Below are 19,958 nucleotides of genomic sequence, written 5' to 3'. Positions count from 1 at the left end.
TTCTATCTCCTTTTACCTTCACAGCACCCCGTGGGAGGTCTATTCGATTACTGTCCACATCTTACAGCCGAGGAAGGCCATGTGATTCGCACAAGGTCACACAATGACAGAACCAGGGCCCAAATGCCAGAGCCCCTGATCTTGATCTATTGCACCCTGTGCCAGCCACTAATTGACTGGGTGTGGCCTTGAGGGCAGGTTTCCTCTCCTCTTTGGACCTCAGTTTTCTCTGTTGTAAAATGGAGGGTGGGACTTATGACCCAGCCGTACCAATCAGGCTCTCGTGAGCTGGCACCCCTCCCCTGACCTGGTAGCTTCCAAAGGTCCACTGTGGTTCCAATGTACAGCCAGGGGTTTAGAAGGTCTCAAAAGTCCCCTCCATCTCTGAAGGCCTGCGAGCTCATGATGAGCTAATGGGATTTCAGGCAGCGGCGGGCTGGAAGACAGCTATAGAGGTAGAGAGCTCAGTCTTCCTCGCGTACCCGTCCAGGAAGGTGAACATCTTCATAGATGATCCACTGCAAGCCTTCACTTATACTCTCCCACACTCACACTCACAGTGCCCACCTCCCTGAGGTCAGGCCCTCCTGTCCATGCTCCCCCGGCCCCCCAGTTCCCAGCCTTGATCCAGCCTCCCCTTGCTATGGTCATGTGCAATAACTCTGCATTATGTGAATGGAAACAGTGTCAAGATAGATTTGCCACGGTCCACAGAACCACCAGGCAGGCCAGCGCTCGAATGCTGGCTCCAGCCAGGGGTTCAAGAGGCCCTGAGGGGGTTGGGGGACAGAGAGAACCTCAGTCCTCACTGTCCCTGTATATCTCCTATATTTCAGCCTTGCTGAAATGCCTGCACATCCTCCCAGGTGTCTCTCTGACTTCCAGTTCTTTACCCATTCTGTCCGTATCAACTAGAATATCCTCCCTCCAGGTAGTTAACTCTTGCTCCTCCTTCAGATTTTAGCTAGGGTGCCACCTCCTCCGGGAAGCCTTCCCTGACTACTGCCCTCCAGGCTGGAGCGCTTCCCCCTTCATAGATGTACCTGGTCTGTTTTATAAGGGCCCACTTATTGGACAGTCTTCCCCACCAGCCTGAGGACTCGGAGAGGGCAGGGGCTGCATTTGAACTGTGTTAGCCCTAGCACAAGCCTGGTATACAGTCAGCACTCAATATTAAGTTTTTTTGAATTAATCTCTGAATCAATGAATAAATATGGCCCAGGTTTTCTTTGTAGTGGAAAAGCAGGGAGAGGAGGAGGAGGAGTGGAATCAGACCGACTGGGTTTGAATCCTGATTCTTCAGGTTATTAGCCATGTGACTCATCTGCTCTGTGCCTTGGTTTTCCCCATCTGTGAAATGGGGTTAATTGTCACATAGGCATTGCTCAAGGGGTCTGGAGCCTGAAACTTTTGCTCCCCCCCCTCCCATGTATGTAAGGCTAGTCATGCTTGTTCCCTCTTTAAATCTGCTCATTCATTCATTCATTCATTCATTCAACATTTCCTAAGTACCTGCTTTGTGCCAGCCACTAGGGATGCAGCAGTGATCCAAACACAGTCCTTGACCTTGTGGGTCTCAAGTTTCATGGGGGGACAGATAAGACAACTAGCAGTTATCAGCTAGCTGAAAACATCCCAAATCTGGGGAGGGAAAGAGATCACCCAACAAATTCAACCCAAGGAGGTCCACACCAAGACACATAGTAATTAAAATGGTAACAGGGAAGGGAAAAGCACAGAGCCAGGCACCTGACCTAGCTGGTGGGCTGGTAGTGGTGGAAAGGCTGATCAGTGGCCGTGTGAGAAATGATAGAAGGTAGCCAAGGGGAGGGGTGAGGGGAAGAATGGTCTTGGCAGAGGGAATCGCCAACGCAAAGGCCTAGTGTCCCAAGTGAGGGGGCTGTGAATGTCCCAAGAGTAGAGGTGGTCAGAGTCTGAGCTGGGCTGGGGAGGGGGGTGGGGAGGCAGAGACTGAGTCTTTGTCCTGGTGGGGGGAGCAGGCCTGCCCCAGCCTCCCTCCCCAGCCCCCACCTGCCTCACCTGCCCTTGTTGCCATAATCTAGGCCAGAGCCTGGAGGGAGCCGAGCCCCCATTGGTGCACACCACGTAGGTTTTTCAGAGATAATTTAATCAGAGCTATTAATAAGCAGAAAAGAAAGAGCTCTTTATGCTCCTCCTGGAGAAAAGGGGAAAGAAGAAGCACGTGTAACCTTGTTATTCACCCAGCCCTGCCCCCCAGTACCTGGAGCCTCTCTCTAGGGCAGGCCCAGGGAGATGGGGCCAGGAGCCCAGGGGAGGGAGGGCCAAGGAGGCCCACACAGCCTCAGGGACTGGCCCCTGCCCCACTCACCTCTAGCCACTTTGGCCTCCTCTTAATTGCTGACAGATGCCAAACTGTTTCCCCCCTGAGCCCTTTGGCCAAGCTGTTCGCTCTGCCCAGAACACTCTTCCTTCCGCTCTTTGCACAGCTGGCTCATTATCATACTTCAGGTCTCAGCTCCAACGTCACCTCCTCTGAGAAGCCCTTCCTGACCACCCCATCTACAGTTATTCTCCCCAGAGGCCCCTTCTTTGCCTGCCCGCTGCAGCGCTTATTATTGTTGACAACTCCCTGCACACTTGTGGATTGACGTGTTTATTTTCTGTCTCCCTGTCTCTCTGGTCAGCTCTGCGGGCGGGGGTCGGGGCGGGGGGAGGACTCCTGGTCATCATCTTCAGCAGTGCTGTATCGCACGACCTCAAGAGATCATGTGCGCACAGTAGGTTCTAGGTCGATATTTGTTTATGGAATTGGAGAAGGTTCAAGATGCCTGGGGAGTTGGGATAGCAACCAGAAGGTGCTGGGGTCCCTTCCACCTGGGAGAACCCGAGAGAATCTAGGAATTGTTAAATCCCCTTCTTTCTTTTCTTTTTTTTTTTTTTTAAAGATTTTTATTTATTTATTTATTTGAGAGAGAGCATGAGAGGGGGAGGGTCAGAGGGAGAAGCAGACCCCCCAATGAGCAGGGAGCCCGATGCGGGACTCGATCCCCGGACTCCAGGATCATGACCTGAGCCGAAGGCAGTTGCTTAACCAACTGAGCCACCCAGGCACCCTAAATCCCCTTATTTCATCCCTGGGGATCAGGAGGCCCAGAGAGGGGAAGGCACTTGCTCAAAGTCATGCGGTAAGTTTGGGCCCGAGGTGGGACTTGAGCCCAGAGCCCTCTTGGGGCACACAGTTTCATCTGAGTCTCATCTCACCAGCTCTGTGTCGAGGGGGATTCTGAGGCCAGACCCAGGCTCAGAAGGGAACAGGGCTGTGCTGCCATCGATTAGTGATGTCTGCTGAGTCAGTAGCTGCACGGAGGCTATTCCTGTGAACAGGAGTTTGAAAGAGCACTGGACTGGGAGTCTGGGATTTCTTTCCTTCAATCAGTACCACCCTCTTGTCTTGGGACCCCTCTAGATAAGCCAGGCAGCTCCCCTGGGCTTCAGTTTCCTCAACTGAAAGTTGGGACTACTTACCGTGGCCCTGCCTATTACAAGGAAGGACTGTAATGAGAAAATGGGGATAACATTTCCAAAAGCATCGAACGGGCTCTACAAAAGGTAATCAATGATGACTAGTGTAAAATAAAGTGGCAACAGTAATAGGGATACGCATCTAGCGAGGCCCCACTACGGGCCAGGCACCATTCCAGGTACTTCTGCTCCGTGATCTGTAAACCTCGCAGCAAGCCCATGGAGGGGAACCACTGGCCTGTGTTACAGATGTGGACCCTGAGGCTGACGTCAGTGGCCTTGCTTGAGGTGGCACGGAGCTCCTGGGTGGGCGGCACCCGGATGTGAACACTGATGGGTCTCCCCGATAGGTTTCTGACTTAGCTGGAGGCCTTAACACACAGGAAACAGTGACCGGATGTGGGGGTGGTCCCCATGACCCCCCACAAGGTTGATCTCTGCTCTTCTGGCCCCGCTGGGCCTGGTTCTCCCAGGTTCTGAGTGGCAGGGAGATTTCCAGAGGATTAAACCCAGCCTGCCCTGCCTCCCCACCCTGGCCTGGAAAGGCCAACAGGCCCTCCCAGGCCCGCCTGGCAGATAGATCTCCTTTTGTACAAAAAGTTATTGACTTATCAAGGTTAAAATACATTCAGCACAGGCCAATAAAACAGGGATACCGCCGCATCCCGGCTGTCATGCGCGGCCTGGTTTTCATGGCAACAGGCTCTCTTCTCAGGCTCCCTTCTGCACATGAAACTGTTCAGTTGTGCAAAGTTCAGGCGTTACATAAACAGGGAGTTAACAACAGCGGCAGAAATCAATGTCTGGCCAGGCATGGCCTAGGGAGATAGCATTGATTGGGCCCTACGCTGTCGATAGGCCAAGTCCCTGCTTTCTGCCCAGTTGCCTTGAGCTCCATCCCGCAGCCCCAGCCCCTGGCTCAGACCCAGAGAGAAAAGGTGCCTCCGCCCTGGTCCCGGAGCCCCTTTCTGGCTGGGATCCAGCAGGGAGGGGATCTGCTAAGCTGTCTGCCACTGTTTTGTAAACCATTCTATGGTTCAGAGATGCCATTCCGTTGCCTTAAAATAAGTTCACCCCGTTGTTAATAGAAAAAGCATCCCTCTGCCTTTTGAGCCATCCTCGTGACAAGGGACGATCCCATTGTCTCTATGTTTAGCCATAAAAAACCACCCATCTGTCAAGATGTGCTCCAATCAGGTCAAATGGATCAGGATATGAAACCACACGGGCTGGGCGACCTGGGATAAGTCACTTCATCTCTCTGAGCCTTGGCTTCCTGTTTATTAAGAGTAACAGCACCAACTTCATGGGGATAGGGAGGAAGAAGTGAGGGGACACGTGTGAAGCCCCTCACTTAGGGCCCGTTGTCAGGAAGCTAACCGTCTGCGTCTCTCTTCTACTACACGTTCCAACAGACAGCTAGATGGGGCAGAAAGAAACAGGGAATGAGGAAGTGATATTTGGGCTCAAATCCCAGCTCCTCTGCTAGCTGTGTGACCTTAGGCAAGTCACTTGACCACTCTGAGCCTGGGCATTCATTCCCTTATATAGTATAGAAAAAGCGCCTTCACAAGAGTAAAGAAGAACAAAACAAGCTCACTGTTCTGGGCGTGCAGAAGGTGACCCGTAAAGAGTCATCAAATCAGATCCTTCCTCCAGTAGTCCAACATCAGATCTACCCACCCTCAGAGAACAGCAGCTCTCATGGGATTTCTCTCAGGAAAGGGAAGGTTCCAGGGGAAAGAGTTATCTGGAAGGTTCTTAAGGACAGGGGCCAATGTTTGTTCATCTTTGCGTGGTCAATGTTTGGTGCAAAGCCCAGGTCTACAGTAAGATCTCCGTGCATGTTTGCTGAACAAAGTTAAACTCATCCTGAGAGCTGACTTGGCCTTCTCCATCTGGCATGGGATAGCATGGAGAGAGTGGAATGGCTAGGATGATTTCGGATGGGTTTGGGGGTGCTTCTCGCCACACTGGGTCTGGCACAGCCAGCCAACTCAACGGCTGAAATTCATACCTCCTTCCATGGGATGAAATGGGTACTGGGAAGCAGGGCCCAGCGGGAGTGTGTAGCTCACGGCCACATTTCTAGGCAGGGCGGAGTGAGTAGCTTTTGCTACTGAACTGTGAGCAAGCACAGTGTAAGAAGTGATTATGCCTCTCGTACACAAGTTTTCTCTTCTGCCCCAGGGCAGACGATTGACCTTTTCTGTCATAGAGCAGAACCAAAAGATGGATGGAGCCTGGGTCCTTAACTCACTCGTGGAGGAAATTTGCCCACCTGTTGACCAACAACACAGGCTTTGGACTGTTATATGAGGAATGGACGTCTGTCGAGTTGCACCAATAAGATGCCAGGGATTGTTTGTTACAGCAGTCATGGTGCTGTTACAAAATCACAGGGCTTCCCCGAAGGGACTCAGAGCACCCCCCCCCCCCCCCCCTGCTGCCCCCAAACGCACACACACCAGCGCAGTCCTCTCCAAGCCATGAAATTTTACAGAGCTGAGAGGAGACCCTTAATTAACAAAGCAAGTAAATGAATGGGAGAAGCCAGGTAGTGGATATTTAAGTGTTCATTGTAAATGTCTTTCAACTTAGCTGTATGTTTGAAATGTTTCATAATAAGATGATTGAAAAAAATATCTATTCCGATAGTTTCAAAATCTTCCAAGGAACCTTAGGGCTTTAGGAAGATGTGTCAGGGACCACTAGTTATGGTGGGGGTGGGCAGAGGAAGCTGGAAAAGGGAGAGCTCCAAGGTCCCCACTATCGCCCTCTGCCCCACCCACTTCAACTAGAGCTTGGTCCATTTCCTCGCTTTTTGATATTGGAGTTCTGCATGTGATTTTAATTTGAGAAAAGGTTTCCACTGCTCTGACAATAAAAGCCTGAAAGCCACTGAGTTCAATCCTCTGGGGGTGATTGATGGGGAATGTGAGGTTCTGAGCGGGAAGAGACTTGCACCAGGTTGCACGGTGAGCCAGTGGTTGGGCAGAAATTCACACCCAGGTCTTCTGGTTCCCAGGACAGTCATTCTCCATGGCTTTCTGGAGGTTCTCCGGGGCTCTCCACCCTGGGGGCTGCTTGGAGGCAAAGAGGGTGGGTGTGGCACCAGACAGGGCTCCTTCATATCCTGCACCCTCCAGCCAGAGCCCTCTCTGCCTTCGGCTGTCTTCTATGTTGGGGTCCAAGGTATTTGACCTAAGCGTTCTGCAGGTGGGGAGTGACTGCCTGGGAAGTGGTGGAGGGGGGCCCTGGAGAGGACTTCAGTGGGGCCAGGAGTTTCCTAGAGTAGGACCCCCCCTCCATCCCCACACCACCCCCTTCTCTCTAACTATGGGGAGAAGATGGATGGGGGGAGGCAGGGCTGGGACAGACCACTCAGGAATGATGGATTTGGGCCCTGACCACAACCCCCAGGGTCATCCAGGGCCATGGGCAGAGGTGAGAGGTCAGCCAGCCAGGGCAGGTGGATCAGTAAGGGCCAGGGCCAGGGAGTCAGCTTGGGAGTCTGAGGGCTAGTGATGGAAGGGGTGGGGTATACCCTAACTCTGGAACTCTTCTAGTACCAGCTGTCGTATTCATTCATTCACTCATTCACTCATTCATTGATTCTATTCCAGCGTGCCAGGCTTGGGCTGGGCACTGGAATTCCAGGAGAACTAGGCACCTTTCCTGCAGGGAGAGGGGGGCAGCAGGGCAATGAACAGTGCCACCTCACCCTGCCCCAGCGAATGATCGGTCACATGTCCTTGGGCAGGTCCCATCATCCCTCAGAGCTTCAGTTTCCCCCGTTTAGAGAATGAGGATAATTGTAGTTCCAAACCGACAGTGTGTGTGACACATGGGGCACAGAGCTCGGTGCAGAGAAATGGCAACCCTTCTCCCCAGACTGCCGATCAGAAGAGAAGAGTCACGTTACCCCATCTGGACTGTTTCCAGGGAAGATGGGTATGGGTTCGAATCTTGACTCCACATAGTAGCTCTGTGACCTTGGGCCAAATCATTTCCCCTCTCTGGACCTTGGTTTTCTCTTCTGTAAGATAAGCATAGTAATAATAGTAACTTCCTTATCTGATGGTTGTGAGGTTTCAACGAGTTAGCATACGAAAGCATAGGGACACCGGGCTGGCTCAGTCAGTGGAACGTGCCGCTCTTGATCTCGGGATCATGAGTTTGAGCCCCACGTTGGGTGTGGAGCCTACTTAAAAAAAATTGGGGGGCACCTGGGTGGCTCAGATGGTTAAGCATCTGCCTTTGGCTCAGGTCATGATCCCAAGGGTCCTGGGATCGAGCCCCACATCAGGCTCCTGGCTCAGCAGGGAGCCTGCTTCTCCCTCTCCCTCTGCCTCTCCCCCTCCTCATGCTCTCTCTCTCTCTCTGTATCTGTGTCTCAAATGAATAAATAAAATCTTTAAAAAAAAAATTTTTTTTTTAAATATATATACATACTTACACAGAGAGAGAGGGAGAGGGAGGGAGAGAAGGAGACTCTATCACAGCAGTAATAATAGCGGTGAATATCAGCCTAGTGCTAGAAGAGACCTTGCAGACCGTCTCAACCTAGCCTGGTGCCTGTATGCCAAGTCTGACCCATCCGGAGGGAATGCCCAGAGCTCTGGCTTGGATTGGCTTTGCTCTCTCCTCCAGGCTCAATGAGAACAGTACTGCAGTCGATTAGCAATGCCTGCCGTGGGCGAGGGTGGGGAGAGTGACAGAAGGCATGCCTTCTACTAGCCATTCCCGTGCTGGCCCAAGCCCTCCCCTTGTACAGGTGGGGAAACTAAGGCTCAGAGAAGAAAATAAGACTTGCTCAAGGCCACACAGAGAGTCACAGACATGGCTCCTGTGCCCGCCTTCCTGATTCCTCACTGGGCCCTGGTCTATGTCATTTAATCCTGTGGAGAAAAGTCATTATTTCTCCATTACATTTCTCAGCCTGTTTTCTGGAAGGGAGTTAATTGATTTAAACTTTTCCAGGATGATCTCCCTCCTCCCCGCCTCCCCTGGGCCCCCGATTCTATTATGGCTCTGCCTCTCGGAAATGAGTAGGTGGCGTCTGTGAGGACAGGCACAGGTCTCTAGGCAGGGCCTCCAAGCGGGTGTGAAGAGTGTGGACCGTGCCTGGGGCTGGGTCTTCTGGGGACCTCCACAGTTAATGACAGTGACTGCCAGGATTCGAGCGTGTGGTGTTCCTCCTCCTCATAGCAGCTCCCTCTTAAGCTGTGTGCGAGGTGTGGCTCAGAGCATGTGGCTGGTCACATCCACCTAATTTACAGAAGGGGAAACCGAGGCACAGGGATGGTCCCAGACCTGGGATTCAAACACACGACCGCCTGGCCCCGAATTCTTTGTTCTCTACTATCTATAATCACTGCCTCCTTGGCTCTGTCAAAATTCGGTCACCCCAAATGCTCTTTCAGATTCATCCTGTGGCTTGGCTGAGGGGTGATCATTGACACCCCATTTGATGGATAAGGAAATCGAGGCCAAGCTGGGGGGGATGGGGTGGGTGATGATGGATCCTGAGCCGCAGGGGGGGGGGGGGGGGGCAAGGCTCTGTCTTTGTCTGCCCCTGTGGGGAAGCAGCAGAATAAGAGAAGCTCAGAGTGGGGCTGGTGTGGCGGTCCTCCTGGCTGATTCATCTTCCAAGCTGGAATATTTATTTATGCACCCCATTTAATCAGGATACGCTGTAATTAGCGGCAGATTTGTGCCTCCTGCCTGTGGTATTATTTATTTCGGGTTCTGGGCGGCCACTTCCCTGGGCCAAGTGTGCACTGGGCCTGGATTTCAATCAGATGGGGCCATGGCAGAGCTGTCCCAGGGGACCTCACGGCGGCGATGCCCCCCTCGGAATGATAAATGAGCCCGCAGACAGCAGCAATGCTGCCCAGCTGCTCTGGGGGGCTAGCGTGTGTCGGGTGGGGAAGGGGTGTTCTCACCAGTCCCAGGATCCTGTCACCGAGGAACTCCCCCTCCCCCAGTGCCAGACAATAGCCTGGCATCCCCAGCCTCAGAAAGAAACAACCAAGAGAGACAGAACCGTGCAGGCCCCACCACTGTCCTGCTTCTGGAGTCCCAGGGCTTCCAGAAGCAACTTGGAACCTGTCCCTATTGCTGGCTTGGTTCACATTTTTACCTCGTCGTCTCTTGGCCTTGATGGTGAGGAATACACTCTTCTCCTCGCAGCCCCCATGGCTCAGAAGTTCCTTCTGCTGTCCAACTTGAGTCAAGGTAAAAGCATCTGCAACTCTGTCCCCCAGGTGATCCCACGAAGGCCACCCTCTGTCGCTGTCTAGAAGGAGGCAGAAGATACAGGAAGGATGGCGAATGTGGGCGGGGGTTCTTGTTTGCTAAAGGGAGTGGAACAGAAATAAAAGCTCACTTTTATTGATTTGGCCACCTGTGCTAAGTTTGGGTGAGTTTCTTAACCTCTCGGTGCCTCTATTTGCTCAACCGTAAAATGGGGATAACAGCAGGAGCTACCTCCTGTGATTGCTATGAAGGTTAAGAGTAAATACACTCAGAGCCATTAAAAAGTACCCGACACACAGTAGGTGCTCAGTAATTGTGCACTCTTGTTATTATTTGGTGGTTAATTATTACACTAACCTGGCAAGTCAGGTCCACACCATTTTACAGATGAGAAAAACAAGGCCAGTGACCAGTGCCTTACCCACGAGATGGCCCTCATTGTCCTCATTTTACAGCGGGAGGTGGGGGGGACCAGGGTCTGGAACACCAGGGAGCCCCTCCCAGGCTGCATCTAGCATGGTGAGGGCTCTGTGGATGGTCCCCTCCCCGGCTTTGCCCTGGGACTCTTCCAGAAGGTGGAGACAGAGGTACTGACCTCACCAGGTGCTTTGGGAATCAAGCAAAGGCATCTACGGGAGGCACCCAACACGGGGCCTGGCAGGGAGAGAAGCCCGGTCCGGGGTGTGAAGCTCGTATTCCGGCCACAGAGGAGCTGAGGACTAGGGTTGGCTCAGACATGCTCCAGGCGAGTGTTTGCTGAGTGTGTAAAATGATCACAGCGAAGTTGGCACAGCTCCCGGGGGTCCGATGCCAATTAGGCCAAATGCCCACAGGGGGATCCTGTTGTTGCTGGCCTAGTTGGGACGGGGTTTGTGGCCGAGCTTCCGCCAGGGACCACTGCTTCCAGGCCAACTGCCCTAATGAGGTCAGTGAGAGATGAGGCTGTAGCCGGTGTGGGGGGGCCTGCACCTGGGTCTCGTTCTGCAGATGAGGAAATTGAGACTCAGCAAAGACAGGTGACTTGCTGGGGTGGGGGCACAGGTTGTAAACCCTGGAGGCTGTGGGAGGGCCCTGATACACAGCTCCCTGATGCCCATATCCACCAACTTGCTCCAGATCCAAAGTAGTCTTTGCTGTGTGGCCTTGGGCAAATTACTCAACCTCTCTGAGACTCTCTGGCCTCAGGTGCCATAATGGGAATACAACCTGCCTGCGGATGGGCATGGGGGCATGGTGGGTGTGAGAAGCACCCTGCTGCTCAGAGAATTCTGATCTTGAAACGGAACAAAGGAGTTTTGTGGGGGAGGTCCCTTCTGTGTCTATACCCTGTCCCTTCTCACTTTTCCCAGGCTGTTCCCTCTGCCTGAAATGCCCTTCCCTAACTTCTCCTCATTGTTTGGGTCCCAGCCCAACTGTCACCTCCACCAGGAAGCTCTCTCGCTGCCCCTCCTCCACATATGGGTTGAGTTTCACTTCTGTGCTCCCTGGCCTCTCCTTGATCACATTGGACTGTGTCACCTGCTTCCTCGCCATCAGTTTTTGGGGGATCAGGGACCCCAATTATCTGGTTTACACTGCAGCCCTGGTGTCCAGCATGGGGCCTGGCACATGGTAGGTGCTCATAAACGTTTGTGTGTGTGTCCCCCTAAAATTCGTATGTTGAAAACCTAACGCCTAAGGTCATGGTAGTAGTGGGAGGTGGGGCCTTTGGGAAGTGACAAGGTCCTGAGGGCCGAGCCCTCGGGAATGAGATCTGTGCCCTTAGAAAAGAGGCCCCAAGAGCTCCCTCACCCCTTTAGCCACATGAGGACACAGTGAGAAGTCTGTGACCTGAAAGAGGGCCCTCGCCCGACCGCGCTGGTCCCCTGACATCGGACATCAAGCCTCCAAAACTATAAGAAACAAGTTTCTGTTGTTTATCAGCCCCGAAGCTCTGCTAATAGCAGCCTGAACAGAGTAAGACACGTGCCCGCCTCTCCCAGTTCAACCTGGGTCCCCTCTTGGCAGAGAACCAGCAAGCTGGCAGCTGGAATGACCACAGCTCAACTTGAATCCCCGTCTCAGACGCTGCACGGGTGGAAAGCCAGGTTCTCAGCTCTGGGAGCTCACTGGCTCCTGAAGCTGCCGTGCGTACTCAGGGACAACGCTAGGATGGGGCAGGGGGATACATGCAGGCAAGGTCTGTCCCACAGCTGCGCCTCCTCACACAAGGGAGGGCCCTGGCATCAGCTCCCAGTGCGCAGGCTCCAGGGACCCTCATCATCTGGCAAGCCTCTTCCTCCTTCCCCTTCCTCACGGGTGCTCTGCTCTCCCTATGGAAATTTCCACTGGGAGAAGAGCCGAGAGTATCCACGGTCATTTATGGAGCACCTACTACGGACCAGGCTCTGGCTGTTCCTGCCCTCATGGGATCCTTCCCACTGCCCCCCGTTTTACAGGTAAGGAAACTGAGACTCAGGGAGGGAGAACAGAGACCCCAAAACATGCAGCTGCGAAGTACTGGACCCAGGACTTGAACTCACATCCTCCCCACCCCACCTCTGAAAACAGCATCACTTTGAGTGATGGCTCTGTGGCCCCTCTGACGTCACAGAAAATATAAATCAAAACCCCCCTCCCAACTGGGGACCTGGGGCATGAGGGCAGAAGGGGAGGTTATTTTGAGGGGAGTGAGAGCCAGACAAAGAAAAGCAGCCCCCTGGAGAGACCAATGATTAGGATTATTGCAGTCTGATTAACAGTAATAATCACCCAGGAGAGGTTTTGAGCCCACCAAGACCTCCCAACACCTGTCTTAGGACGGGTTCAAAATGTAGCTCCATTTTACAGATAAGGAAACTGAGGCTCAGGAAGGTGAGGTGGTTTTTTGGAAGGCACCCAGCTTGGAAGTGGCAGTGCTGTGATTTGAATCCCAGTAATGTCCAAGCTTATGCTCCTTGGCCAGGGGCATTGTCTGGAGATAATCAGGAAACGTTTGTTGACTGACTGACTGACTGACTGACTGAAGGAAGGAATGATTTAATGACTGAATGGCCAGCTCTAGGATGCCTACCGGGGGCTGGCAGAGGCTGGAGAGGAAACTCCAAGTCCAACCCAGGCCCCTCCCGACCTCCCACAGGGCTTTGCCTCCCACAGGGCGGAGGTGGGTGGCCATCCGGTGGCAGAACAGGGTTAGGGGCCTGACGCCCCGCCCAGCCTCCATCCTGCCCCTGAATGCTCACACTGTTTGTGACTTATTGTTTAACTTTACAAGCTCCTTGGCTTTTATGAGGGTTATTTATAAAGCTCTGGGCTTTGATCCGCAGCATAAAAAAGCAAACTCCTGTGTCTGAAAATGTCACCAGGGATTAGGGAGCTTTTGAAGTTTCCTCCCTGCAGGCAGCACCTGTCCAGTTTTCCCTCCAAAGAGCCTCTCAGCCTTGGAGCCCTGGCCAGGGACTGGGGACCCTCCTTTGGGGTGGAAGTGGTCCCCTGTCCGGATGACTGACAGGTAGGGGGTCCCCTCCCCACCCCCGGAGCACTCCACCCAACTGGGCACTGTTCCCAGTTCCAGTCAGGACTGTGCCTTCCTGATCTCCAGATGTTGGCAACATCTGTCTCTCACGTTTATGGACAGCCAGAGGCTGCTCTCTCGCATCCCTGAGCCCAGGAGTAGGGACTGTGGGGTTTTAAAAAAATGGATTATTATTACTGGCTTATTAGGAGGGGGGGGGCAGGGAATATAAATAGGCAGGTAGGGTAGAAAGAACAGCTCTCAGTGAGGCAGGTGGCTATCCCCTCCCTCCTAGCCCTGGGGTGGAACCTTCTCCCCTGCCTGCTAGAGAGGGGCCCCTCGTTTGTTTCTCCCCTTCTCTTCAGTCAGGTGACAGCTGGGGTAGTTTAGGCTTGTTCATGGCAGGGGGGCAGGGGAGAGAGGGACCCCAGTAGCCAGTCTAGAGAACCAGCAGTGTTCCCTGCTCCCCGCCTGCTTGCCAGAGGGAGGAACAGGATGACCCGGCCTGGGTTCATTCAAACATTCCCAGTGGCCTGAGTGTGTCTAGGACTTCCCCACCCCCCTTCCCTGGATCTTGCGGGACCTCCAAGCACCTCAGTAGCGAGCCAGCGAGGAGGTGAAATTGCAGCTTGTCCCCGCTCTGAGCTGTGTGAGCTCAGGCAAGCCCTTGCCCTCTCTGAGCTGCCTTTGCCCTATTTCCAAAGTGGGGGGCTTCATACAAGGTCATTCCCAGGAGCATGGGGGATGCTTGGTAGCCCTGGGAGGAACCAGTCCTGTCTTCCTTCTTCAGACCCAGAGAGGGCGAAGCTGGGGCCCCAACAAAGAGAATCTTCAGCCAAAGCCCTCTGTCTGGCTCTCTGCCCAGCTTTCTCCCAGACCCAAGGCCTGGCCTCAGCTGGTGGAGGAGGTGGCGGCCATGACCTTCCATGGTGCTGGTCTCACTGCCACCATCTTTACCTAAAAGCTTTTAAAGGTCACGGAGGAGGGAATGTGGCTCCTCCGTCCATGGGGGGAAGGCAACAACATGGCAGCAGGTATGTGCAGGGCAGGGGGCTGAGTGCGTGAGGGTGAGGGAGCCAGGAGAAGCGCTGTGGGAAACCGGGGTGCTGGAGGCGGGGCCACGTGAGCAGGTAAGTGAACAGGTATGTGAGGAGAAGGGACTGGTGAACAAATAGAGAAATTGTGGTCCACTCATACCTGGAGCACTACTCAGAGATACAAAGGAACAAACTCCTGACATAAGCAGCAACATGCCTGAATCTCAGAAACCAAACCAAACCAAACCACAGTATATTTGCACCTGCTAAGCCAGCCGCCTGCAAAGCTGCTTCCCTTACCCCCCACCCCACCTCTTTCCCCTTTATGTGGCTAAACTCCCCCTCAACCTTTTGAGTCAGACTCAAAAGCCCAAGTACTGTATGATTTCATGGGTACGAAATTCCAGAAAAGGCAAAAAAATAGTGACAGAAAGTAGATTGAGGGTGGCTGGGGTGGGGGAGAGAGGCGCAAAGTGTAGGGATAGGAATGGACCACAAAGGGGCAACAGGGAAATTCTGGGGGGGATGGAGATGCTCTATACCTTGATTATGGTGTTGTTTACATGACTGTATTCATTTGTGTACAAATTGTATGCATTTGTATACATTTGTATACTCATCCAGTTGCTCGCTTACCATCAGCGAATTTTGTTGTGTGTAAATTACACTTCGCTGAAGCTAAATAATTAAAGTAGAAAAACCCACAAGCAAATAAGAAAACTACTCGTCACAGAAGAAAATTAAAAAGTAAACAAATAAACTCTCTCCTACCTTCAACTCTTCTCCCCAGAAGCAACAATGCATCCATTCATTAAGTCACCCAACCAATATTGACTATCTACTATGTGCTAAGCACGATTACAGTTATTCTTAATAATTGTAACTATGTATGTGTGTGTGTGACTTTCTGGAAACACTTTTTGGGTATAACTTTGCTTTCAGGTGAATGTGAACAGACAACAGTCTATTCTGCACATTTTGCTCATCCAACAGCCCAGCCTAGAGAAATTTCTTCATGAACATATTCACATCTCCCTCGTGCTTTTTAAAGGCTGTGGGGGGGTCCATTGAATGGATGAACCAAGTTTATTAAACCTGTCCCATTTTTTAAAAGATTTTATTTTTAAGTAATCTCTACACTCAATATGGGGCTCAAACTCACAACCCCAATATGAAGACTTGCATGCTACACTGAGCTGGCCAGGTGCCTCTAAACCTGTCTTTTCTTGACAATTCAGTAGGTTCTGTGTTTCATTTTTTAAATATATACAGCACTGTTTCATATACAGCACTGTAGTGAACATCCTTGTACAAGAAGGTGGCCTTATTCACAGGGCAAACTCCTGAGGGGTCAAAGAATCTTTACATTTCAAAACTTGAAAAAATTCAAAATTTAAATCTCTCAAGTCAGCCCTCTACTTGACATTTAGGTGTGTTTCCACTCCTCTTAGAAAATGAACCCAAACCTCCACTCATGCCGACAAGCTGCACAGTCCTGCCCCTATCAGTTCCTCCAACTTCATCTCACTCTGTGCTCCAGCTGTGCCGATCTCTCTCTCTCCTACCACAGGGCCTTTGCACCTGCTATGCCATCTGCCTGCAAAGCTTCCTCCCTCCCTCCGTCCCTTTCACCTTCCTACAGGAAGGAAGCACTACTTCCTCCAGGGAGGAGGAAAAGAAATTTCTTTTTTTTTCTTTTAGATTTTATTTATTTATTTGAGAGAGAGAGAGAGAGAAAGCATGAGCAGAGGGGAGAGGGAGAAGCAGGCCCCCTACAGAGGAGGGAGCCCAACATGGGGTTTGATCCCAGGACCCTGGAATCATGACCTGAGCAGAAGTCAGATACTTAACCACCTGAGCCCCAGAAAATTTGTTTTTCTAAGGCACCCCAGAAATTTGTTTTCCTAAGACCCTGTGAACAATGCCTGTCTCCCCTACTAGACTATGAGCCTCACAGAGCAGGTCTTGGGTTGGACACTGGTGTTCCAGTGATTGGTGTACAAGTGATTGTTTAAGGAAGCAATCCCATGGGAGATGAAGAGGGGAATGGGGGAAGGAGGACAGGGAATGGGAGAAAGCCAAGTAGGGTACAATTTTAGGCAAAGCCCCATGGAGGGTAGCTTCAGCCTGATCTCACCCAGGAGCTTGGGAGCGTGAGTGACACCACACAGTTATCTTGACCTGAGGCAGAAGAGCTGCACTTCCACCCATGGCCTGCCATTGACTAAGAACTGCCCCAGCACTGGGGGTGAGGGGGCGGTATAGCCCCCCTGGCTCTCTGCACGTGCCAGCAAAGTGGCTCCAGCAGCCAGAGGCTAGTTCTTTAAAGGAGCCACAAATGTAGTAGGCAAATGGAAGAAAAGCACACAGAAGCTGGTGCAGAGGCACACAGAAATGACCAAAGGGACCCTAGGGGACCTGAGCAGGGCACTAATTGTACCCATTGCACGTGACGTCTATTTTCTTCACTATCCCAAGCACCTCGTATAGTGCTCGGCACAGAACATGCACTCCAGAAAGACTTGGTCAATAAGCCAATGCATAAAGGAATACATGTGAGTTTATTCAGAAGGAACAGCCTCAGCGAAGGCATAAGGGAAGGCTCAGAAGTGGAAATGGGCAGTGGTGCTTCTATCAGTCCAAGGAGAACCAATTGTTACGTTGTTAGGAATTGTGTGAGCCTGGTGTGAAACACAGTATTTCTGACACCACATTGTAATTCAATCCAGTTCGGATGCTTAACATCCCAGAGGGCCTCAGACTCCACTGGTGAAGGGCCCATGTATCCCAACAAGACTGCAAGTTCAGGTGACCCTACACTCATGACCAAATGGGTACAAATTCAGGGGAGTCCCAGAACCCCCTTCATGTCTGATACGTTGCTGGAACAGATCAGAGAACTCAGGACAGCACTATACTCAAGATTATAGTTTTGTTATAAAGGATAAAATCTGGACCAGCCAAATGAAGGGTGGGTCCTGGGAGGGTCCCCAACTCAAAGCTTCTGTGCCCTCTCCCCATGGAATCCGGGCTCTTCACCCTCCCAGCACATCCGTGTGTTTACCATCCAGAGAGCAGTAGTGAGCTTTGGGGTCCGGAGTTTTTATTGGGGTTCCACTACCTAGGCATGGTTGACCGAATCCTTGGCCACATGATTGAACTCAATCTCCAGGCCTCCCCCCATGCTTGAAAGCCCTAACCTTCTGATCACATGGTCAGTCTTTCTGGTGACCGGCCCCATCCCGAGTCACCCCATCTCTTAGCATAAACTCAGGGGTGATCCAGGCGGCTCACGAATATATAACAGACAGTTCTATCACTTCAGAAAGTCCGAGGATTTAGTCTTCTTCCCGGGAACCAGGGACAAAGGCCAGCCACATTCTTTTTACACAACACACAGTGATTATTGACATTTAAATTACATAAACTTACAGCTAAATCAATCATTTTATAAACAGTAGTAAATACTCAAAACTCATCATCTCTTAATGTTTTACTACATTTTGCTACTGTCTATGCCCTTGAAGTTATTTTTACCCATTGCATCTCCTTGGGGAAAATACTACACAGTAAGATCTGTGCATCTCTCCCCAAGCCCACGCTTACCAACAAGATGGTAGGTTTGAAATCTGAGCATCTGACGATTGATAACTGGTCATTGGCAAGTGTTGTGAATCTGGGCTTAACTCTGCGTTGAGCATCTACACTTAGCAGTGGAGAAAATATTAACACAGAGGAAACCTGAAAGTGTGCTGTGTTTATAGCCATTACCTAGGAATAGCACAAGAAACCAAGATGTTCTTTCAGTATTCAAAAATTATTAGGCAATTCCGCAAAGGAGTTGCTCACATCACCGACACATGAGTGAAGTTTTGACGTTCACCTTCGCCGTCCCACTTGAAATCAGCCTGCCCCTTAACACTGAAGTGAAAATATCAACCCAAATTCAAGTCTGAGCTACACTTGTTCATCACTTCCCACCATAGGTTGGCTATTGATACCAGAGTTTGGCAAAAATCAATGAAAGCATTTTACGAGAATCAGCTGGTTCTAGGAATTTACAATAAAGACAAGTGTATATTTTGCTATTAAGATTGTGTGCCACACATCAATATCAATATAATATATATCAGTAGGAGTTATATTTATGCACATACACGCATCATGCAGACGCTTTTTTCCCCCAGAGAGCTGGGAGTAAGCCACTGTGATCCAGTAGGTTGGCTGGGGCAGAAGGGCCGGCATGCCTGAGGAGCTAAGGTTGGAGAGACTAGGTACAGTTCAGACAGTGGCAGAAGCCTGAATGGCCAGCTCAGAGAGGGAGATAACCTAGTCTAAGTCCCACAGCCAGGAAGTGGCAGAGCTGAGTTAATCTGAGGGTCAATATCAGGGCCCTCCCTTTGTTCTGGGTCCTCTGCTTCCCCTCCTGCCCAGGGCTCCAGCTCACATTTCAGGGGCAAACCTAGAGTGGTTGGGGTGTGTGAAGTTAACCCAGCCTGGGAATCCCACAAACAGAGCCATTCGGCAGATCTTTGAGTGCCAATTAGTGGGGCATGAGCCTGATTAGTCCCTGTGGCATGGCGGATTTGGGGGAATTAATCAGGCCAGAGGTGGTGGCGGGGAAGAGGGGGGGATCAGAAGGTGAGGGGAAAGAGGGCCATGGGTGCTGAGGACCTGAGTGATCATTCCTTAGAAGTGGCCATCGGGCCTGCCTGGGGAGGAGATGCCGGGGGGAGAGGCATATTCTGGGGGATCAGGAGGGCCTGCCCGCCCTTCCCTAGAAAGATGGTACTGGGTTTCGGATCCAGGTGGCTCAGGAAATGACCACAGATGAGGTCCTGCCTTCCATGCCTGGAGTGTAGAGGAGGGTGGAAGATGGGGGCTAAGTGGGGTAGGAGGGGATGATCTAGGGCAGCTGAACGGAGCAGATGAAGTCCCATCCCCCCTCCTTGCCCTGCCCCAGCTTCCCTGGGAGAATGTCAGGAACTGACTCCCACCTGCTGAGGCTGGCTGTTCCTGGTACGGAGACCCCCTGGGACCCCACCTCGAAAGTGTCATCTTAGAAGTGGGGCAGAGGTTCTCAGCACCTGCCGATGTGTTTCCATCAGGAGTTCAGGGAGCTCATGTGAGGGCTTTGTTGGCATTAGGAAAAAGCATCCTGTCTGGGCAGACCGATTAGGAAAAATCACCCTTCTGGGTACAAGAATTACCAAAAGGCTGCATTTTCTCTAGGCTTTTGAAGGCTCTTGGTACAAGCCTCAGCTAGTGGACATCGAGCTGAATTTCAGATACATTTCACCTCCAATCTCACTGCCTCAACCAGGTGCCTCTGGGTACAGAACTGAACAAGTATAGCCTGCAGCCCTGTTCCCACCTTAGGACCCCCAGGCATTGCCTCAGGTCCCCGCAACACCATGGAGAGAGCATGGCTCCAGAATCAGCTAGCACTGGATCTGAATCCCAGCGCTGCCTCTAGCTCTGTTTGCCCTCCCACTCCTCTGCCCCGACCTCGACTTCCTCATCTCTAAAATGGGGCTGCTAACAGCTCTTCTGTCCCAGGGCTTGGGGACGATTGAAGGAGATGACACGTGGGGCCCCCCATACATCTTTGGGCCTGAATTCCCTGGCACCAGCCCAGATCCTGGCCTGCACCCTCCTGAGAA

Source organism: Neomonachus schauinslandi, chromosome 14 (assembly GCF_002201575.2).
Source record: "Neomonachus schauinslandi chromosome 14, ASM220157v2, whole genome shotgun sequence".
NCBI classification, from domain to species: domain Eukaryota; kingdom Metazoa; phylum Chordata; class Mammalia; order Carnivora; family Phocidae; genus Neomonachus; species Neomonachus schauinslandi.
Note: the sequence above shows the minus strand (reverse complement) of the source record.